Source organism: Pipistrellus hanaki (genome assembly GCF_964339955.1).
Source record: "Pipistrellus hanaki genome assembly, chromosome: 5".
Lineage (NCBI taxonomy): Eukaryota > Metazoa > Chordata > Mammalia > Chiroptera > Vespertilionidae > Pipistrellus > Pipistrellus hanaki.
In genome coordinates, this window is record NC_140507.1 from 47,321,709 (window position 1) to 47,345,668 (window position 23,960).

The 23,960-nt window shown below is 44.7% G+C and overlaps 1 protein-coding gene across 1 annotated transcript in view; it reads left to right on the forward strand.

Annotated features, from left to right (window-relative positions):
- The first annotated feature begins 340 nt into the window (after positions 1–340).
- The window catches only part of SMAD1 (SMAD family member 1), a 72,115-nt gene continuing 48,495 nt past the window's right edge, over positions 341–23,960 (forward strand). Inside the window, exon 1 of the mRNA XM_084884281.1 lies at positions 341–596. The gene's annotated coding sequence lies outside the window, so the exon portion shown is untranslated. The remainder of the gene's footprint in view (positions 597–23,960) is intronic.

A 23,960-nucleotide genomic window follows, 5' to 3' on the forward strand; every position in this document is an offset into this window, starting at 1 on the left:
CTGGAAAGATCATTGCCATGCATGCGCCTCCCGTTTACAGGAGGTTCCGCTGGGCGCGGTGGACCTGTGGATGCGCATTTCAGAAAATAAACACTGACAAAGAACTTGGCTGGCAGATAATGCGCCAGAGCCCGCTCGCGGGGACTGCAGGAGGCGGCGGGAGGGAAGTCAGGACGCACCCAACAGCGTTTAATCCCCGGGCCCCGCGGGGCGGGGGCCGCTCCCCCCGCGCCGGGTCCGCGCTCGGGCCGGCGCGGCCGGGAATTTGGAGAGGATCCCTGGTGGCGGCGGCGCGCGGGTGCGCGTGTGAGCGGCGGGCGGGCGGGTGCGCAGGGTATTGGCAGCCGCGGAGTGGAGGCTGGGCGGCTCCGACTCCCTGACGCCAGCGCGACCAGATCAATCCAGGCTCCGGGAGCGAGCGGGCGGGCCGGCGGGAGGAGGAAGGAGCAGCCGCGCGGCTCAGCCCGGGCCGCGGCGCGGGGAGGGACCCTGCGAGCTCCGCGCGGGGCAGCGCCCGGCCGCCCGGACCGGGGGCCCCGGGACCCCGCTCGCTCGGCCTCCTGTACGCCCGGGAGGACGGGCGCGCCGCCAACCCGGTAAAACGAAACAGACCCGAACCCAACTTTCTCCTCGGTCGCGTCTCCGCCCTCTCCCTGCAGCGCCCCGGACTTCCAGCGCCGCCGCCGGGCCGCGGGGCTCCCGCTGTCCCCGGGGCCGGGCGCGGGCCGCGGCGGGCGGGGAGGGGGCTTTTCCCCGCGTGGGGCCGGATCGGGATCCCCCCCTCCCTCTCCCTCTTCCCTCTCCCTCCGTGATGGCGCCTCCGGGCCGCTCCGAGGAGCGAACCTGCCACCTTCTCTCCCCCTTTCGCCCCAACTAGCCGGCGGGGCTCCGCTGGGGCTCCCCTCGCGTCTTTGTTGGGTCGGTTGGTGGGGAAGCCGCCGCGATCCACGGCCACAGCCTCGCCCCTGGCCCTGCTCGCGGCGGGACCTCCCGGCCAGCCTTCCCGTCCGCCCGATCCCCGTTTCTCTTTCCCTTTCTGCAGCCCGGCCGAGGCCGGCCCGTCCGCGCGGCCCGCTGGCCCATTGTGTCCGCGCCGGCCCGGGCCCCCCTTTTGGGGAGCTGGGGGGCGGCCGCCGGCGCTGCCCTTTGCGCGCTCGGAGCCGGTCTCGCCCGGGGGCAAAGGGGGGCGGGGAGCGGAGGACCCCGGTGCCCTGGGTCCCTCGGCGTCCCAGATCGGTCCCCTTCTCTGCCCCAACGAGCCTTTTTTTGGGGGAGGGTTGGGGTGGAGATCGAGGTCAAGGAAAGTTCGTTCCGAAATTCCCTCTTAATGTATTCCAAGGTTTGGCGGCGGCGGCGCGTAATTTTTTTTCCTCCCCCCTCTCTCTCTCTCTCTTCCGCCTACACCCCGTGCGCCTCCAAGTGTCGTCTCATTCCTTTCCCTTGACCGGATCCGATGGCCTCACTGCCAGTGTGTGTGTGAGTTCGCCGTGGAACCACCACTCCTCTGCTCCGCGCCCCGGCTTTGGGGGGCTCCTCGGGGTTGTTTCTGTAGAAGGAGGGGGTGATGGTGGGGGGAGACCCGGGGAGATGGATGTGGGCTTGCGTTTCTAGTTGCTGAATAAGTAGGAAGGCTGAAGGGAGAGCGTTTCCTGGAGGTCCTTGGGCAGGGAGGAGGGACAGATGCCGGCCGGATCTCCCCACTGCAGTAGCTGCGGCTTTTGTTTATTTGGAGGCGCAGACGGATTTTTTTTTTTTTTTTTTTTTTTTTTTTTTTTTAATATGCTGCGCGAGGCTGGCGGCCGGGAAGGCGCTTCCCTTCTTGCTGGAAACGTCTCCCGAAAAAGGGCATCGTTCTCGCTGCGTGCTGTGGCCACCAGCCTTCCCAGCGTATGGGAACTTGCAGAGTAGGTGGAATGATTCAGAGGTTGCACGGTGTCTGTGTGTGTCTTTCCTGCTGCGGACGAAGGGCAGTAATGCCTTGATGTCAGAACCACTGCTCGCTCTAGCTGCCTGTTTGTCGTGTGCATAACATGCCTGCCTACCGCGTTCAGGAACACAAGGAGGGGGAACTGTTCTCTGCCCAGGTGGATTTTTTTTCGCCTCGCTGCTAATTACTATGGGAGGTAGGTGAGCTGTGGTGCAGCCGCCGCCACTGGGAAAGCATCGAGGCGGAAGCAGCGTTCCCTGCCCCAGCGTTTGCAGGTAGTGTGCCGTCAATACTGCGCATCCGTGTTGCTGCCATGTAGGTAGGTGCCAGGCCTCAATAGGTTGTTCTGATTCAAGTGTCTGTCCTCCCCGCGGCCCCTCCCTCGTTCGCATTCGCAGTTATTTGATATTACCGTGCAGGGGGTGTGCATTGGTGGAATAGTGCAATTCTTGGGAAACTGTAACCAGGGTCGAGGGAGATGATTTTTCTAAGAGGTGGGTGATGCCAGAGCCTAGGGGATCCAGGCTAGATCGAGTTTCTCCTGAAGGTGGAGATTTGTCCTTGCTTTAGTTTTGACCCCTCTAACCATAGGTATGTAACCAAATCCACTTTTCTTTTTTTCTTTTTTTTCTTTTTTCTTTCTTTCATTCTTTCTTTCTTTTTCTTTTTTTCCCCTGTATCCTTTGGTTTTATGCCCTTGAAGCACTGATGACCTTTTGCCTTAGGGAAATGACAGTTTTAAGCAATTAAAAATGTTAACCTCTAACACCGCTTGAAACTTAGTTTTGTTTTGGTAAGTTCATTAAAGCATTTTAGGAAGAAGTAAGTCTCATTTCCCCCCAAATACACTTAATAGTTAAAAAAGTAAATTTCAGGTTGTAATTTTGATTTCTGGTCATTCTGGGTTAAAGATAAAAATAACTTGGTTGGATTGGGGAAGGAATGAACTTGAATGAATGTAATATTTAAGCTGCAGTCGCCTCCATAATCAGGGCCAAGTTGTGTGTGTGTGGTGTGTGTGTGTGTGTGTATAAAAGATCTCATTTGTGTAGTCTTACAAGGCTAATGGAGGCATCATTGAGGCTTTATAAATAATGTAAGTTGTGTATAATGTAGAGTCCCCAGAGGCAGCAGAGAAAGCATCATTACCAGCCTTTTCAACCTGCTTGAGATCTTAAATTGATTTACAGCACTGAACTGGTGCAAAATGATACATCAGGATGACATGGGGTCAGCCTGTAAAAGTCTATGATGTCAGCCTATTAGTTCAGTCATCATAATTAAACCATATTACAGGGGCAGCTAAGCAGGAGTCTGGTGTTATGCTTCAGATATGGGTGGTACATGGATTTTTGTTTATAGTGGAAAGGCTGAACCAGCCAGGAATGCTGGTGTTTTTTGAAAGAGGGGAAGGCTTACAGAGCTCTGAATTTCTGAAGAAATTGAAGACAAATGCAGGGTGTTTAGTCTGCATCGTGTAAGTAGCTTTTCGTTCGCTTAGTGGGGAAGCAAATGCCTTGGAGGTGCTGATGTTAGGACCTTGGCAGCTCTGATCCTTCTCCTGAATCATGCTTCGTGTGTGCTTGAATTTAACTTGGCCTTGGGGACCTTCTAAAATATCAGAGGACCACATACTTACTGAGTCGCTCTGTATTGATGTATCCACTGACATGTTATTTCTTTAACTAGTCATAGTGACGAGGTCTCCACTGAAAACAAAAGATATTTGAATTGAGCATATGAATAAATCAGAAAAAGACCCTAGTCTTTTTTCTTAGATTCTTGGCAGTCCTTATTCAGTTTATGGGTCATCTAAGTCTGTGCTGCCCAATAAGGTAGCCTTAGCCACATGTGGGTATTTAAATGGAAATTAATTAAAATTAAATAAAAGTAAATATTTATCTTCTCAGTAGCACTTTATTTCACATGCTCAGTAGCCCCATGTGGCCAGTGGCTACCATATTGAATACCTATATGGAACATTTCCATCATGGCAGAAGGTCCCATTGGATAGTGCTGGTCTGGGACTTTACTTCTCTTCTTCCTTCTCCTCTATTCATCTTTCAGTTACTTCTGTGCTTGTCACTTCTGATGAGGTTGTGGGTTCAAAAAGAGAAAGAGACATGTCCATATTTGCTACTTGTTTGGCTGTGCCAGTGGCAGCTACTGGATAAAATGATGTAGACTTTTCTGTGGATTACATTTATCATTGATGTCCTGGGTTCTTCTTTCATTTAGAGCCTTGGGTGGGAGAAATAATTATAGCTATTTTTTTTTCCTGAGTTTTTATTGTTTCCTTGTTTTTAAAACTCCTGTCTCATTTAAGTTACAAAACTTGACTAAATACTGATGTGAAGAAAAGAAAAACTGAGTTCAAAATGATTCACTGTCCTGCCTCAGGCTCCATAGCTGGTGATTATGATGTGAACAAGGCAAGTCTGACTCTAGGGCCTCCCAAATAACCACGGTTCTGCTGGACTTTATTACTCCAGTATAGATGGGACTTTGCTTTTATTTTTAGGCCTTTAGACAAATTTTGTGCTTTTCTTGACCATCTCCTTTTTAGTGTTTGGAAGAAGGGAAACAGTGTTAATCCGCATGGAAGCAGATCGTCATTGGATGAGTAAATCTGATGTAAAAACCAAATTAGCTTTATTTCTGCTTTTCTACATCATTCCTGACACTTTCCCCTTGTGTGTTTTCTTGTATAATCACAAGCTGCTGGTACTGAAGAAGAAAGTTCTAATAGTTCAGTTTATCTCATCAATATTTTCCTTCTCTTAGCTGGTAAACACTGCACTTTGAGATACAAATAGTTCATTGCAAACTCCTTTGGAGGGGGAATTTTTTTTTTTTTTTTTAATATGTAATATCTACTTTTGTGTAGTTTTACATTTCAGTTCTTAACTATTTTTTTTGGGTGGTGGTGGTGGTGGTTTAAGGCTGTTTAAGAATCTGATGAAATCAGGGTGTGTTTTTTTTTTTATACCTTTTCACTCCCGTTCTCCAATCCAAAAATGCTCATATGCTCTGGTAAGCTTGTGTGTACACTTAAGTACAAATTGCATGACATTTCAGGTGAAGGACATCATGGGACTGCAGTGCCAAGTGCATTTATAAACATTCAGATTTGTGATTTCCTTCACAGAGAATAGAGCTATTTAATGTTAAAAAGTTGCTTTGAGGATTTTCTAATCCACTTGGTTCATATCAAGTTGAGCCACGTAGGCTCAGAGAAGATAGCTGACTTACCTAAACGTCACCCATCTAGTGATCAGAAGAAGGGAGAGCCAGGACCTGGATCACTCTTCTTGTTAAGTTCTTATTTGTCTATTTGTTCCTTTTCCTTCCTTCCTTCCTTCCTTCCTTCCTTCCTTCCTTCCTTCCTTCCTTTCTTTCTTTCTTTCTTTCTTTCTTTCTTTCTTTCTTTCTTTCCCTCTTTCTTTCTTTCCCTCTTTCTTTCTTTCCTTCTTTCTTTCTTTCTTTCTTTCCCTCTTTCTTTCTTTCTTTCTTTCTTTCTTTCTTTCTTTCTTTCCTTCCTTCCTTCCTTCCTTCCTTCCTTCCTTCCTTCCTTCCTTCCTTCCTTCCTTCCTTCCTTCTTTCTTTCTTTCCTTCTTTCTTTCTTTCCTTCTTTCTTTCCTTCTTTCTTTCTTTCTTTCTTTCTTTCTTTCTTTCTTTCTTTCTTTCTTTCCTTCCTTCCTTCCTTCCTTCCTTCCTTCCTTCCTTCCTTCCTTCTTTCCTTTCTTTCTTTCTTTCTTTCTTTCTTTCTTTCTTTCTTTCTTTCTTTCTTTCTTTCTTTCTTTCTTTCCTTCCTTCCTTCCTTCCTTCCTTCCTTCCTTCCTTCCTTCCTTCCTTCCTTCCTTCCTTCTTTCTTTCCTTCTTTCTTTCCTTCCTTCCTTCCTTCCTTCCTTCCTTCCTTCCTTCCTTCCTTCCTTCCATCCATCCATCATTATTCCGCTGCCTCCTGCACGCCCCCAACCTGGGCAAGCCTGCAACCTGGGCATGTGTCCTTGGCTGGAATTGAACCCGGGACCCTTTAATCTGCAGGGAGAGGCCCTATGCACTGAGCCAAGCCGGCGAGGGCTATTGGTTTTTTCTTACTGCACGCGCAGTGCTCCTGCAGCTTTGTTCTGAGCATATCCAGCGTTCCGCAATCTGGGGAGGGGAGAAAGAAGAATTTTTTGGTATGTTGTTGACTTTTTGTACATAGCATTGTTTGAGCTGAGTAGGAATCAAGTCTGACAACCTCAGAGAGGTGTTTTGTTTTGTTTTTTTTTTCATTTTGGAAATGGAAAAGAAAAGTCCTGCATCTGATTATCTGATTTAATCAGCAGGGCCTTACCAGAAAATGGGTGATTCCAGATTTTTACAAAATTCCTATTAAGTCAGGCAGTTTCTATACATCTCCTATCATCACTAAAACACAAATCACATTCTTAACCAAAAGCTAAAAGTTTTGGATATTTAGGGTACTAGAGAGAGAATGGCAAAGATCTGAGGAGAAAAAGGATAATGTAAATATAAAAAGGTAGAGAAGTTTGATATTAAATTATAAAATGACATTGAGGCGAATGAAGTGTTCTCTGTAATTGAACTTCTACATATGGTTTTTCTCTTTTTTTAAAAAACTTACTGTTACCGATTTACAATAGTGGGTAACCACTCAGGAAGAGCCAGGTGGAAGAAATGCGGAGGCAAGGTCTGGAGGAAGGGGTGCAGGGCTCCTGTGCCCTCTCCGGCTACGCCACTGTCACCGCACCTGCAAGTGGCCAACAACCAGGAAGACCTGGTTTTACATTCTGCTCCCAAGGTTAGCAGAGAATGCTTTGATAACAGATGAAGGCATTTTGCCCCACACTGAAACCTCTTGACTCTTTTTTCTTAAAATATATTTTTATTGATTTCAGAGAGGAAGAGAGAAAGATGAGCGAGACTCACCGATCGGCTGCCTCCTGCAAGCCCCACACGAGATCAAACCCATAGCCCAGGCATGTGCCCTGATCGGGAATCGAACCGTGACCTCCTGGTTCATAGGTCAATGTTCAACCACTGAGCCACCCTGGCTGGACTCTTTTGACTGTTTATATTTCTTTTCTATGATTACCTAGTAGGGAAACTTTCAGTCTGATCTGGTGATCTGTCATCGGATTTGCCACAAAAACGCCTGAAATATTTTTAATACTTATTCTGGAGCAACTTACTTAAAAAAGAAAATAGCTAAGCTAGTTAGCATGAATGTACTTAAAATCTAAATGTAAATCTTCATTTTAGTGTACATTATTAAGATGGTATTTAGCTAGTCTTATAGTAAAAAAATACAGCATTTACAGCTGCTGCTTGCTGACTTGCAAAAATCAGCAGATTCTGTGGGAGAGTCATTTACATAAGGGAAGCTAACTTTCAGATGGGAAAACCCAAAATGTTCATAAATAGTTCAACTCCAGTGACTACATCAGCTTGATAGGAAGGTACTTAAAAACTGCATTATTTTAACAGTTTAACGTCTTTGTAATAGTTGTTCTAAGCTAAAATCAGAACTTAGGGATGATTCCCTCTTTAAAAGAAAGCATCAAACCCTCTACAATTCATGGGAATCCCTACCTGGCGATTCTCTTCTCTGCTTAGTTTCTCATGTTCAGATATAGAGACTCATTCCCTCTAAGAATCCAGGTCTGTGGTGTGGTAGGTTGGTTTCTTAAACTAATTTTCTTGACAGTAAGCTTAAATTTAAGGGAACACATGCACATCCAACAGCTAATTATGCATCTGTATGCTTTTTGAGTTCAAAATGCAAATAAATACAATGTCATGTTTGGGAAGAAGATAGAGGAGTCTAACTTTTGGATTAAAAATGTATTTATATACATAATTTTTAGTGCTTATTTGTAGTTTCCCCTTAATTTTAGGGTGGCTGTTTTATAGACTTGTTCCCCCCCCCCCCCCTGCAATCTCAGATAGTTAGGGTATAGTTGAAACTATTGATTCATTTTCCTGTCGCCTATCTTTTGTGGTTTCTTTGCAGTGTTCTTTTGCAAAGTGGAAGTATTTCAGACCTTTATAGCTTTTTTCTTTCAGTTTCAAACACCACAAGAGAAAAGGGAACTAATTATCTTTTAAGTGTTATCATTAGGCATTATAAAATCAAATCTTTATTTAGTTAGCTAAATGTGCGATCTTAGAACGTGTCATTTTAATGGGAGAGGGGTTTTAAAATATGCTCTTATTCAGTAATTTTGATGCAGTATTTCATAAGTATATGCTTCGTTATTCAATGAATATTAGTTCTGAGTGGCTCAGTCATTGGTGAGAAGATACATAAAATGGAAAAATCAAATGCAACAACATTGCAAGAGTTGTGGCCAGGTAATATAGAAGTAAGTTGTACAGACAATTCAAGTGAGGATCACAGCCACTAGCCACACGGGGCTGTTGAGCACTTAAAATGTGGCTAGTGCAACAGAGAACTGCATTTTAAATGTCCATTAACTTTCGTTTAAATAGCCACCTGTGGCTATCCTATTGGACAGCACAGATCTCGAGGCTGGTGACCAGCAGCTCTGCCTGACCACAGTAGGCATTCCTGATGGGGCCCAGTGTGGTGCGGTGGGAGAGAGATTCAGGAAAGTTAAATTGGGGTGAGACTTTTCGGGCCTTAGAGTGCCAGAACAAGGGCACGTTGGAAATCGCTGAAGGCAGTTTGGATTGGAGAGGGTATAGAGCCCATAATGCAAGGAGATGAAGAAGAAAGCTATTGGAGCTATCCGTCTGATGAGGTGGGTTTGTGAGTAAAAATGCAGTTGGTGGTTATTTGGCTCTAGATTCATGGGAGGGAGAGGAGGCAGAGGTTATTCTTAAGTTTCCACCCGGAGTGACTGTAAAATGAATAAAGCCCCTTACTTAAGGATAGGGAAGGACTCCTTTTAGAAGGGGTACAGTTTGTGTGGGTGATACATTAGAATTGACGGGTTGAACTTAAGGTGGGATATCCAGGTATTCTTCAGGCAGGTTGGAGATACACACTAAGCTGGAGCTTAGGGAAGGGCTCAGGACATGAAGTACAGATGGTTGGAAATGACGGTTGCACTTCCCAGGTGTTTTGAGAGAATCATGAACAGAAACAAAGAACTGGCAGGCTGACTCTCCCATTGAAACCCACAGTTGGGTTTGGTATGTTTGGAGAAGGAGAAGGGAATGGTATGTTTGAAGTCAAAGAAAGAAGAAACTGGAAGAAAGTTCAGAGGTCAGAGGAAGCTGGGGAAAGAGGGGTCCCAGAACTAGGGTCAGAGGGGAAGTGTCTCATGGTTCCTGGTGAAGGAGAAAAGGTCGGGTAATCACGTGAATGCAGTTGAGGAGAATAGACAGTATTCTAGGAAATGAGAACTAGATTCTGAAAATTCTCTTGAGTGACTTAGATTTCCAAAAAGATGGGACCTCTTGATACTTGAAGGCTGAGGGAAAGACGTCAATGGATGGAAAACAAAGATTGGTGGAGTCAGTGATCTAGAGCAACAGGGGACAAAATATTAGCCGTGGTAAGGAGGGAGAGTTGTCTGAGAAAGAAGCAGGATGGGGGCTCAGTTGAGAGGAAAGCAGATGGCGGAGCTCATGACAGCTTGTGCTGCTTTTCCCAGCAGCGTGGAAGGCAAGTCCCCTCGTTGGGACAATGAGGTGGGGGGATTCAGCAGGTGGCATTGGAAACTCAGAGTAATGGAGATGTTTTGGAAGAACCCTTGTGAGTGGTATACCAGGAGGTCTGTGGAGAACTCCAAGTCTAAGCAGCAGGGGGAAATCTGGGAAAAGCTTGCTGTGGCTGTAGAGAAGACCAGGTAATTGTTGCTTCTGCGGTAACTTGGTGGCTCCATAGTAAGATCCGAGGGAAATGTTGGTAGAGTTGATTCTGGCCTAGGGGTAGCAAATCGGTTAAGAAATGAGGCTCTAGGATCTGGAAGTTTGGGTTTAAGTCCAAGCCCCAACACTTCCTTGCTTTTTTTTTTTTGTAACTTTGGGAAAGCTACTTAAATCAGTGTTTGTGCCTCACTTTTCCTCATTGGGAAAAGAGTGGCCATAGCACCAGCCTCAGGACTGATTGCGAGTGAAATGAGTTATACTTTCATATTTCACTCAATCTAAGACGCCGCCAATTGTGAGACATTATTTCATGTGCTCCTGAGGAAAAAACTGCCCATTAGACATGATGTACCGTTGATGATCACTTTCCTGGTTTTGGAGGTTCATCTCAGTCGCTGAGATACAAACTACACAATGGGACGTGGCAAGTAATAAACACTCAGAAAATGTTAGCTCTTTCTAAAAATCACTGTGATTTTAGAGTCTAGAATGTTAATGAGTCTAGAATGTTAATTCACCGTATTGAATCCAGTCTAGATCAGCAGGTCACAGGTTATACGGAGTCCAGTGGACTACACTAGTTGGGAAGGGTGAAGCAACGGGCATGCCGGTAATGAAATTGTGAAATACCAAGTTTGGGAATTTGTAGATGGAACATTTCCCTGACAATCGTAGGTAAAGAGAAGTGTAGACATTGAATGACTGCCTGTTAATGATTTTTAAGTTATTTAAATTGCTGAGAGCTTTAAAAAGTTAAGTATTCTGAACTTACCAATGGCTTTTCTTACAGCATTCATTAGTGTTAAAAAAAAAATTTTTTTTTTTCATTAGAGTAATGTATGGTCAGTGCAGAAAGATTCTGGCATGGATTCTTGTCATAGTGTCGGAAGGAAAGAGGGATTGGTTTGCGCCATTTCCAGAGGTAGGGAGGTATTAGTAATAGCCAGTGGCAGAGCCCTTCTCAACGTGGCTCCCGGGGCAGAAACGATAGAGGAAAAACTTACGCATTTGACAGCGTTTGTGTGACCACAGATGACAAAGCCCACAGTCACAAACATAGTCTTTCAGGTAACAAATTTGCAGCAAGTTGCTGTTCTTGGTAAGAAACTTTTTCAATGAATAGGAAACACCACTCTTAGAGAAAAACTGGTAAAGGACATGGACAGGCGATTGACAAACAAACAAAATGCAAGCTGCTAATAACCATAAAATGTGCTGCTGTGTCCTGTATCGGACCCGTCAGTGGATTCCTCTCTGTGGACCAGGAAGTCGCAGCCTGGGAACACGGGGCTATCGGTTATATGCGGTTTCTTAGTCAGCTCGCAGAACGGTGGACCTGGGAGACACCAGAGCTTCAGGAGGCACATGGAAACGGGCCTCCGTCTCCTACCTGAGGGGCAGTGCTGGAGTTTCTTTATAGGGAAACCTCGTTCGTAGGAGACACAGTGTTGGTGTTGGAATATGGATTTGATGATTGAGATGGATTCGTTTTTAAGGTATTAAAATAAAGTGAGACAAGTTCCCCCATGTAGTAAAACCACTTATGAAGGAGTTGGGGGGGGCGGGTAGAAAGGCATTGCATATGCTGCCATAAACAAGTGGTTGATGGTGGGACCCTTACCCAAGTTAAGTACACTCAGTCTTCCCTCCGCACCGAGTTCTTGCCTAGCCACTAGACCCGGCAAAACTGCAGCTCATGAGCCACATGCGGCTCTTTGGCCCCTTGAGTGTGGCTCTCCCACAAAATACCATGGCCTGGGAGAGTCTATTTTGAACAAGTGGCATTAGAAGAAGTTTAAGTTTAAAACATTTGGCTGTCAAAAGAAATCGCAGTCGTTGTACTGTTGATATTTGGCTCTGTTGACGAATGAGTTTGCCAACCGCTGCACAGATTTGAATTTGTCAGCATCTTCTGCCTCACCATCTTATTTCTTGTAAATGATCTGCAAATATCTCAAAGTTTTGGGGTGTGAGGGACTTTTAAATCTTATCGACAGGCTCAGCACTTGGCCTGTTACCATGCCCTCTGGCCCTCCATTCTTAAGTCCTCTCTGAAGGATTGACTGGTGCAGGGCCCCTAAACAGGAATGCATTGGTTAAAGCTGTTCCTCAAACTCTTTGAGTTGAGTTGGAGAGAGAGGATGAGCGTTGGGGGAAAATTGGTCCTAGTTTGACCGGAGAGAGTGGTTTTCCGTGCAGGGGAGTGAGAGCAGCGCAGGGAGTGTTGCCGGGGAAAGTAGACCTTTAGCCCTGTGGGAGCGCAGGACGGTTGATTGTGCAGAGCTTGCCAGCTCATCCAGTACCGCTTCCTGTTTTGCTTATTGTCCGTTGCTGGCGTTGCAGTCTGGCCTAATTAATAACAACCTCTTCTTTATTTCCCCGTCGCTCATGTTTGTGTGCTCAGGACTTCTATTAAAGTCTGTGCAAGCTTGAGGGAATGTTTGATTGGTTTTAAATGTTTTTCTGTTCACTGTGAACCAAATTAACTTATTTAAACGACTGGCACCCCACACTGTATTTATTTACACCAAAGAGTCTTGTCACGTTGCACAGGTTGGGACATTGCTTTGTATTGCCAGAGAGCCTCCTTCCAAAACGGTGCATCCCCACCGTGGGGGCTCTGCCTTGGTTTGAGCTGCTGGGAATCCCGTTCAGCAGGTGTTTCGTGCCTTCCTCCTGTGCGCCCAGCACCGGGCTCTGTTTGGGGAGGGACAGAGAAGAGTGTGTCAGTTTCCATCCTGAAGAAGCACGCTTACTCCTAAGGGGAGACTGCCATGATATGAAAAGTTAAATGACAAGCCGTTGTTATTAATGTTATATCATCCCAGCTGGAGGGTATTTTTCTTACAATGGGGATAGTCTTTCAAAATCAAGGGATGGGGAAAGAAGCCTGATGTGGTTGGTAGAGCTCTTGCTTCCTGCCCATTTCTACCTCAGTTAATTCTTTCAGTACGTTTTTGAGTGTGTTTATAATTATACTTCTGTTCATAGTGTATCTCTCCTACAGCTTGATAAAGTTGGGATCAGGGGCCATAAGTGTGGGACTTGCACTGAGGATCTTGTACCTTTGAGGGACAATGCAAACCTGCTTGTCTCGTCCAGCGTCAGTTTGAATGGCTTTTATTACACTTTCCTTATTCATTCTTTGGACTGAGTTCCATGAAGGCATATGGACAGTGTGTTTATGATCTTCGTGTTAGCACAGTGGTTCTCACCTGTTGGCACATTGAAGAACCTGAACAGCCACCTCAGAAACGACTGCGCCTGTCTGTAGGAGACATTATACAAGGGTTACAGTGGAGAGCTTATTTCTTTTCTCTCTCTCTCTCTTTCTCTTTTTTCTTTTTTCTTCTAATGGAGATCTTTTAAAAAAGTACCAAGGTAAGTCTCATGTATAGCAGTATTATGAATATTGCCATACCAAATATATATATATATATATATATAGCCTTGACACACAGTAGGTACTTGATGAATAAACTTTTTTCATTTTGATGGTTTTTAAAACATGCCAGGGAAAGTGGTATGTTGCAAGTTCACCGTGATTATGCACTGTGTCTTTTATACCCAGACGTACTAGTGATATTAGGGTTAGCTGTTTTGCCCCACCTTTTTTTTTCCTTAGAGGAGAAAAGAGATAGGAAGAACAGGTTTGTTGTTTGACATGTTTTCCTTTTTGTAGAAATCACCAATTCCTTGTGTCCTGGAGTCTAGAAGTGGAGTTAGGCCCGAGGCACTTAGAGGACAAGGAAAAGGAGAGGGGAAGCGGGGAAGAATAGAGCAGTGGTCCATCAGGCGATATGAAATTAGGAGAGGAGTTACTCAGGCATTAGTGGGGAGAGGCCAGGGCGAGGCTGAGGTTGAGAAAGCCTGGAATAGAGGTGACAAGGGGGTCTGGAGGCAGATAGGACATAGAAGTGGCAGCGTCACTGACTTGTTTCTGCCACACCAGGACACCCACATCTCTCAAATTGAGAGAACTATTTTTTTGCCATTATTTGTAGATAGCATGGAGGTTGCCAGCAATATTGGAGCCATTAAAGTGAATATTTAAATATATTACTTGTAATAACCATGATACTTGGAGTTCTTTAACTTTTTTTCTATCTCTATATTTGCTTCAAAAAATATAAATAAACGAGGTAGTAATTTTTGTTTCATTTTGTTTATGTTTTCATAAGGAATCCTAAGAATAATTGGTGGGAATGTAAGGAAAGTGGATTTCTTAAAAGGAGCTTAATTTTAATGTTCCATGACTCATCATAAGAAAAGAATATTATGAGCTGTTGTTGTAAAGCAATGATGTCATTTTCCATATATCTTGTTGAGGTATAGCTTAATACTTCTTATCTGTAGACTAGGTTCTTTAGATTAAAACGAACCTAATTGTGTCATTGCTGCTCTGAAAAAACTCTTGGTTTTTTCTTTATGTTCTAGGAAAGTGTGAGTAAATTAAGAAGGGAAACAGCAGTGAAAAATAAGTAAATTTGGGAGGGAAGGAATTGGGTGCATTGGAATAAAACCATAAACCGTGATTCAGTAGCTCAGTGGGTTAGAGCATCCTCCTGCTATATAAAGGTTGTGGGTTTGATTCCCAGTCCCAGCATTTACAAGAATCAACCAATTAATGCATGAGTAAGAGGAACAACAAATCGATGTTTCTCTCTCTCTCTCTCTCTCTCTCTCTCTCACACACACACACACAAAACTTAAAAAAAATCAATAAATAAAAACTTAAAAAGAAATAAAACCATAAACAAATCCTTGCTTGTTACCCCCTCTGCTCTACGCATGAGACAAAGGAGGAGGTTATTTAGGGGAAACTGGGTGGTCGAGGGGTTGCCTTGGCAAGCTCCTTAACCTTTCTGCACCCCAATTTCATCATCTCTGAGACAGTCTTCACCGCCTAGGATTCTTGTGAGGATTAAGAGAGTTAACAGGTATAAAGTGCTCAGAACAGAGCCTGGTGCTTCGTGGTGGTGGTGGTGGTGACATGCGAATGGCACATGATTCTCTCTGAACACTGGAGTTGTCTGAAAATTGATGGAGACCCCTGGTGATCTCCCACAGAGAGGTCTCCCCTAGAACCACCTGCATGACAACACTCTCCCGTTGAAGTTGGCGATGATGGTGATGAGAGTCTGTTGGGTCTTCAAACGAATGTTTCAGGTGTTCTGTAAAGGCTCATTTGCATTTAGTCTGAATTTCCAGGGGAAGATAGAGTGACATATGATAAAATATGTAAGTTTTCATAATAAAATAATTACTTTTAACTGTCACCCACTAAAAGATTTTCCGCAGAAATATATTTGAGTCTTAAACAGGTGTTTGTTTGTTTTGTTTTTTTTAGATTTATTGTGTTCTCAGGCATATAATAGTTTTATTATTAGTGTTAGCAAAATGCGATAAGGGATTGAAAGCTTTCTCTGACAAAGCAAGATATATTCCAAAAGCAATGGCTGATTTTTCTTAAAGGCTGCTCTGGATTATCCATTTTCTAGTTCACACCCATTGATGCCACTGGTCGGTAGTTGAGCTCATTGGGATTTCCATGGCACAGCAGGTACCTCAGACCCCAGGATGCAGGGGAGAGGTCGCTGTGGCAAAGAAAACGGCACGGGCTGTTGCCACTCTCCCTGCACGTGCCTTCTTCCTTAAACAGCCTGAACTTGTCCTGCGGCTCCTATCCGCCCGCTTTATCGTATGGCTCTCCCGTCCCTCCCCCACACCCTGTACAGCTGTGACCTCGGTGGTGGTGGGAACTATTAGATCGTCCTCATTTTCTTCCCGCTGCACCTTTCTGTTGGTGGTAAGCACTGTAACAACTGTTCCATTACATCGTGAAGTAGCGGAGACGAAAGCTGTCTTAGTAGCTGAGCGTGTAACGGAGGCCTGGGCTTCTGAAGTGTCCTAAGAGCACTCTGCTAGGGTTTTCCCTTCCGATCGGTAAGCGAGCCCCTGTGGAGCGGTGCACGGCCAGCCGGGGGCTGAGCAAGTGATGGGAGGCAGCCAAGGTCTGGAGTTAGGATTCTGCAGGTGACGCTCGCTTGTGCCCGCAGCATTAGCTGCCTAACCCGCGAAGGAGGTCGCCGTGGCTGCTGCCGGCTCTCTCTCGCTGTGGGAGCTCGGCCGGCTCTGGAGGAGGCTGCCATCGCCGTGCAGTTCTGCTCCGAGGTGGCCAAGGGGACGTGGGGAAGGCCAGTCCGCTGCTCGGCAGGTTGAAAACAGGATGCCATTGATTGTCATGTGGAGGAGAGTGAAACCTGGCTGATCCCCGTGTTTGTTTCAGGGATTATGTAAACTTTGATTTTCAGGCGTTATTTTATTTTTCTAAGCAACAGATTTCTGTATTGGGATAAGGGACTCGGCCAAACTGCTCTTGAGATATTTAACTAGCGCAGAACATTTTCTTGGGTAAGGTTCATGCACTGAAAAATTGGAAGGATGTTTGAATTGTTAATGGAAATTTACTTTTTTGTTATGTCATGGCTTTTTGTAAAATCGAATTTTATTATCCTGTGCCTGAATTGCTTAATAAAAAAGTACATTTTCAGCCATATCATATTCACTCAGAATTAGGTCATATATTCCAACCCTATCTACATAAATAAATTATTCCATTCTGTACAGAAACAATTTCAGTTATTTTTTTTATTTATAAAATGGTACGTCTTTATAAAATGGTATGTCTTTTGGAGCCCTGTAGACTAAATCTCTTACCTCTGTTTAGTTTTTATTTCTTTTTATTATTGGGGTTTTAACATTGAAAACGGTAATTGATTATTTAAAAAACCAGTCGGCTCTCTTACACTCCCCTCCTATCTCACTCCTACAGGTAACTGCACATTCAGTTTTGTTTATTTCCTTCCAGGCCTTTAAAGATGCACATATATTGTACATGTGCAGGTTTTTTTCTATTTGTAAAATGAGATCATACGATATATGATGTTCTGCAATTAAAAAACACTGAACAAAAAGCCCTGGCTGGTTTGGCTCAGTGAATAGAGCGTTAGCCTGTGGACTGAAGGGTCCTGGGTTCCATTATGTCAAGGGAACATGCCTAAGTTGCAAGCTCAGGGGGCGGGGAGTCGGGGGGGGGCACGCAGAGGCAGCCAATCAATGATTCTCTCTCATCATTGATGTTTCTCTCTCTCTATCCCTCTCCCTTCCTCTCTGAAATCAATTAAAGCATACAAACACACACAAAAAAAACCACTGAACAATTATGGTATGGTTTTCTTTCCATGTTAGAAATGAAAGTATGTCTTCTTTTTTCTTTTTTTTTAAACAGTTACATCATGGTGGATGTACCATCCTTGGTTAGACATCTGGGTTATCTGGGACGTGCGTAATCTTGAGCATCGATGAAGCTGATCTGAGGATGCTGCTTCCCTTGTAGCTCTCGTAGGTCCCACCTGTGTTCTTCCCACCTCATGCTGTGGGCTTGGAGGTGTGGGGATCCTCCTCACTGTCACCCCAACCCTCCTCCCACCAGCCTCCATGAAAACACCCAGCTTTGAATATCCGTCAGCTTATACCACTCCCTTCCCTTCATGGACTGCCTCACTCCCCCATCATTCACCCTCATTCCTACGAGATTTTAGCTTCTGTTGTGACTCCCTCCGTGCTGCTCCTCTGATCACTCTTGGTCTACCCCTCCCGTGACCTTGGATCCCACCTCAAGATACTCAGTCCCATAGTTCTTCTAACAATTACACGGATTTCTCCAAGTTTATGGCATCAATTCTTTTGTTTATTTACGTAAGCAGGAAAGTGTACGCGTTTGTGGCTCTGCCTGCAGACTATCTCCAGCATCTGACCCCTTTCTGCGGTCACCATCCAAACCCTGATCATCTCCAACTGCAACAATGGCCGCAGCTTCCTAACGGGTCTCCATGCTGCTTCCTACTTCCCTCCTCTCCGTCCCTTCTCCGCCCGGCGAGCCCCGCCGTCCTGTTAAACTGTCAGGCAGAGCGTGACTTAGCTCTCTCCTCCCATCTCCCAGCGGCTTTGCGCTCGGTGTAGAGGGAAAGCTAACCAGTCCCTGCGGGCTCCTGTGTCTGCTCCCCTCTCCTCTGCGGCCTCATCTCCCAGGCCCTCCTCCCTGTGCGGCTGTCCCGTCGGGCTCCTCGCTGTTTGAGCAGTTCAGCCGCACGACTGCCGCCGGCCCTTTGCACGTGCCGTCCCGCTGCCGCTGGCCGTGTGCTTCCACGGAGACCCGCATGGCTCTCCCTCACCCTCCAGGCCTCGATGGGGAGGCCTCCCACCCCCCCTGGAATGTGGGTGGTCTCCTGAAGGCACGGCCTTTCCAAAAAGGACTGCTTTTGTCTCTCTCCTTCCGTGCTCTGTACCAGTGCTTAGCTTAGTGCTGGCACAAGATCGGTGTCTGTCAAATGCATTGAATGACTGTAGTGCTTATCGGTTTTCCTTTTTATCACTTAAAAAAAAAAATAAAGTTAGAATCACTGAACAGATAAAAACTAAGAAACTTTTTCTTGTGGGGTATTTTTTTTTTTTTTTGTATATGCAAAATGTTAACATTAGCTTTCCTATTTGTGCAACTGCTTTCAATAAAATGTCACATTTTTCAGCATGTTATAATTTCCAAGCCAGTTTCACACACACACACACACACACACACACACACACACACATATATATTTAACCTCCTGGGGGGGGCGGGGGTAGGTAGTGGAATCAACGTTCTGTGGGCTCAGAGAAGAGTGTTGCTCCCAGCAGAGCAGCTTACTTGGAAAGTTGCCCTCGCGACCTGCTCCCGATTCCGAGGGCAGGACTCTTGTTTTCTCATTTAGGGACATCTTAAAACGACAGGAACACGGTCGGGGTTTTATTTTGAAAGCCTGGAGAAAGGCGCTCCGATTTCTCGCTCCGGATTTAGCCTGCCTTTTGTTCCCATGTTGGAAGTACATAAAATAAATGGTTAACTTTAACATTCCTGACAATGACAGAGCAACAAGTTTTATTTCTCTCACCTGTGGAGGAAGTGGCCTCCACCCAGTTTTACTGAATTAGGAGGGAAGTGATTTTTTCAAGTGATAAAAAAGAAATAAAATTCCATGCTCTTCCCAGAGGAGGAGTCCAACAATTGGGAGGATGGTGTGAGACCATATGTTGGTTTGTAAAAGGATATAACTTGTAAAGATGTTTCCTTTGATGCCTGTGATGAATATGGATGTGTTTCCCTTCTAGAGGGTCCAGATTAAATTATTCAATTAGCTCCGCGCTGAAGGATCTAAATATAGGGAGAGGGTTCAGGCTGTCCTGCCTCGTGAATGTCCGCTCACCCCTACAGATGTGCAAGCCTGTTGTCATAAACAGCACCTGTGAGTTCAGTGGAACAAGAGACAAATGTTCCAAAAAAATGAAACAGGAGGATTTTTTATTTATTTTTTTTAAACAACGGCTAGTTTTTTTTTTTTCCCCACCCATTCCATTTTCCCTGTGAATTTGGCATGCACATTTAAAAAACAAAACAAAAAACAAACAAACAAACAAAACCCTGAGTAATAGGCATTCGTATCTGTTCTGGTTTAAAATGTACATCAACCACTTGCTAAGACATGGGTCTTGAGAAAGTTCCTTAACCTCTGGACTCAGGATTATTAGTAAAGCCGAGATAACGACACAGACCTTAGAGAACTCCTGTAAGGAGTCAGGAAGATGTTTGTAAAAACAATCAGTAATATGCTTGTGTAACTAATAGCGCAATTAAACTAACTTCACTCCCTTGCTAAGGATGCACCATTCATAACTGGCCACTCAGTGGAAATTTACCACGTTTTGCATGCTTCGCCCTCTGTAGAATTGCTGTGCTATGATAACAGTGACTCAAAGAGGAGTCTCTTTTTTTCTTAGAGACAGCTACTGTAGACTGCTCCCCTCTTGTAGCCAGTGCAATTAAACCCTAAAATGCCTCTGGTCTTCCATGTCCTGTGTTGGAGGAGTGAGCTTTTGCTGCGCAGTGACTCAGCAGTGTGTGAGGTGAATGAGAAGTCTGTCAGGGTGAGGCACTTGGGGGCTGGCTCTCTCGAAGGCCACCCTGTGCTAAGGGACAGTTGTCCCACGCACGACAAGGCTGAATTTGAGAAAGGGGGTTCAGGGGGACCAAGGAATGTCCCACAACTTTTGGAAGAAGTGGCAAGGAGCTGTAGAAAGAAGCCAAGTTTGTTAGGTGACCTTGAGGACAGGAAGAGAACGTTTAAGCGCCTTCAGTCTCCTTAAGTAAACAACTAGTTCTGCAATGAAACAGAACAGAACTGACACTTGCTATTCTACATGGAATCTCTCTGGCTAAGAAAAATTGACCAGTTGCCCTACACACAGGCCAGTTTTACGAGGATGGACAGACAGACTTGTGTGTGCAGAGCGGGACCCGAAAGCATTCTTGTAAAGAATTGTCTAACACAATGAGATGTATTGAATAAGCATCCTTGGCACACACCTCAACTAGAAGCCTACACTCTAAGCCACACGCAGGTCTGACCTTGGAGCCTCCTGTGATTGCGGCATCCCTTGCTTGGTTTTCACCAAGAGGGCGCCGCTTTTGAAATCATTTGACTGGAATGCCACAGCTGCTGATGAACGGACAAGCGGACAAGCGGCAGGGAAGCTAGAATTCAGGGTCCACGTGGCTCTCCCTTGCTTTTCGATTCCTGGGATCCCCATTCACCTAACACTCTCTTGAGAGACCACATGGCAGCTCTGGCGAGCATGGCACTCAGTCACCCCTGGGAGGCTGGCAGCTGTGTTGTGAAGGCAGCAGTACCTGCCTAATTGCTTCACTAAAAAGGCTTTCAAAAGGCTTGTCCTCTCTCCCACCTTCAACCCCCCATTTCTCCAGATTTGGGAAATTACTCTCTGAAAAAAAAACACACAAAAAAACACGTGCGTGAGAACATGGCAAACTAGTTCTTGTGCCATCAATCACATGTTTCGAAAGTTGGGAAATGTTTGGCAGGAATCAAAACAAGGCTCGCCAGTCAGGGGTTCCGTGAGGTGATATTCGGCCCTTGGTGCTGTTGCCAGCAGAGCCTCGCTGACGCTTTGATGGGAAACCGGGCGGGGTTCTGTGATCCGCAGTGGATCTTCATACTGCCTTCTCGCATAGGAAACTCGTGTAAGTACGTTTTCTCCTTCTGAGGACTCTATCAAAGTAGTTCCTTTTAGCCCAATGCCAACCCATGAAGTGGGTTGTTTGAAAAGTGCTTTGGAATCTGTAAAAGAGATGGAGAGCGATTTTATCCATCCTCATTTTCCCCCCCTTGTTCTAAGTCCTCCACCCCTCATTTTGGTTGGTGATGGGCTACCTTCGGTTATTTTGGGGTTCGTGTCACCGGATTGGAATGGAGAAATGTCAAAGGTCAAGAGCGCTTTTAAGACGGGAGAAAGGAGCAGAGGTGCTTCCCCTGTTTTCCCCTATAGTACCAATACTTCACAACCGGGCTAGTCAGGCGTTGGGATAACTGGGGAAAAGAAACATTGTCGAAAACAGATCAGAGAGCATTGTTACTTTGGGGTGTTTTCTGAGATTGAAATAGCTAGAGAAAACCCATCTCTGATTTTGTGTTCATTGTCATGGCATTATCCTGTGTAGCAAATTTTAACTTTTTTTTTTTTTTTTTCATGTCTGCTGTGTCAATATGTATCATTTTCCTTAAGGATCTGTAAAATGAGTAATCTTTCATGCTTTTATTAGGAACCGTTTCGCGTTGGCACCATTTTCAGTTGTACTCCTCTTGTTCCGGAGTATTGTCAGTACCTGTCTCCATTATAGTAATCCCGTAGTCCCCACCTATTCGTGGGGGATACATTCTAAGACTCACACACCCACTGCATCGTGGATGCCTGAAACCTTAGGTAGTACCAAACCCTGTATATACTATGTTTTTCCCCCTGTACATGCATGCCTGTGATAAAGTTTAATATATAATTTGGCACAGTAAGAGAAATTAAGTAAGTTAAGTGGTCCATTTTAGCTGAAACCGGTTTGGCTCAGTGGATGGAGTGTCAGCCCTGTGGGCTGAAAGGTCCCCCATTCGATTCCTGACAAGGGCATGTACCTTGGTTGCAGGCACATCTCCAGTAGGAGGTGTGCAGGAGGCAGCTGATTGATGTCTCTCTGTCATCGATATTTCTAACTCTCTACCCCTCTCCCTTCTTCTTTGTAAAAAAATCAATAAAACATATTTAAAAAATAGTCCATTTTGGAATAATGAAAAATTACGTTACAGATCTTCTGGCATGTTCATTTTTTTTCTACCCTTGTTGATGTTTAATTTAGCTATGCATGCTCATTGGGCCTTGAATCCTCTCCAAACTTGGATGTTAGGATAGATGACACATATGGTACCTTTTCATTATACTACTTAATATTGCCACCAGTCACTTTATGCAACATGTCTTTTCCATCTTCTTAGCATTCCCTGTGGAGATATGTTGTAGATATAAAAATGCTAAACTACAAAAATCACATGGTTTGCTTATGATTTCTCTGAAGCCCTGCTGTAGCTCTTCTTTGGAAACTGAAATCTTACTTTTTCTGTTTATTCATAAGATTATCTGTTTAACCCCAAGCCGATTTTGCTCAGTGGATAGGTCGTCAGCCTGTGGACTGAAGGGTCCTGAATTCGATTCTGATTCCGGTCGAGGGCATGTATCTCAGTTGCAGGCTGCTCTCCCGGTCTGGGCCCTGGTCGGGGTGAGTGCAGGAGGCAACCCATCAATGTGTCTCTCTCACATTGATGTTTCTCTCTGTCTTTCCCTCTCTGTAAAAATCAATGGAAAAAATACCCTTGGGTAAAGATTAAAAAAAAAAATCATCTATTTAAGAAGAAAGCTAGTGGTATGAGTCAGGAAATGTGCACACGATTTATTTACTTACATGGAAATACTCGTCTCCCCCCAAAATGGATCAGATATTTTTATAGAAAGATAATTTTTATAAAATTGTCTTTTTTTCTTAAACAACTCATCCAACTGTTAACCATTTTCAAGGTAAAGTTAATCAATACCCTGTGATTTTAGTTTCTTGGTTCCTTTGATCTTTATGCTTTGATGTTTCACCATTAGAGTTAAGATAGAGTAATGAACCAAAGAACAAGAATTTTAAAAAGTGAGTTGCTTGTGTCATTGGAAATAGATCATTTATCTTCTGTTTTCAGGGTAGTAGGATTCTGATTTTTTTTCCCCACCCCAGTCACATGTTGGAGCCTATATTTTATGTTTATTTTTATTGACTAATCTAATTCTCTCAGTATTTAATGGGATCACTGATTTTGTCTAGCTCACTGAATCCCATGCCCATGCAAGATGTGTAAAGTGGCACTGGTCTGAAGCTACAGAGGACATTGGGTCATTATCTGGCTTCTCTCCTTCTCATCCTTTTATTAAAGATACTTGGCTTGTTAACACTTGGTGGCTACCCTCCCACCCCCCCCCCACCTTCTTAAAAAATATATCTTCAGATACAGATCAAAGTAATTTCCTTTTAATAGTCTCTGTGGGAAATTGGGATCTGAGCGATAAGAAGTGGCAGAGGGTGTGTTTTGTTGCTATTCACACAGTCGGATAATTACGGGTGTCTTCCCTGGAAGACGATGAGATGAAGTGCCCACTGTGGTCCAGTTGGCTACTTAGATTTCCTTTAAATATAAAGCGAGTTGCACAACAGTTAAAGGCTTGTTCCTTTTTTGTTGTTGTTGTTGCTTTTTTTTTTTTTTTTTCCTTTTAACATTAAGGAGCACCACATAAGTTGCAAAATTAAATATCCAAGTCAAAAGGCGTATTTTCCTCATTGGGCTTCTGGCAGGGCTCAGAGAAACCCTTCTCAGGAATAGGACCCCACAGGGCAGGGCTCTGAATTGAGGATCCCGTTTTAAACTCCATTTTCATTACTTCTGAAACCAGATCGCACTACAGGTCCAGCCTGACATGCAAGTAGAGAGTGTGTGTGGCTTGAGCTCCTGAGATGGAGTTTTGTTGTTTTGTAATTAGCAAGTCACACATAGAGGCTTTAGACATTGATTTTAAAGCTATAGTTTTTCATTAGAGAGTGTTTGGAAAGCTTAGAAAAGTAAGAGAGAGAGAGAATACTAACCTTTCAAACCAGCCACTGTTCATATTTTGGTGTTTCTGCGTAGTTGCTTATGTTACAGATATCACTTAG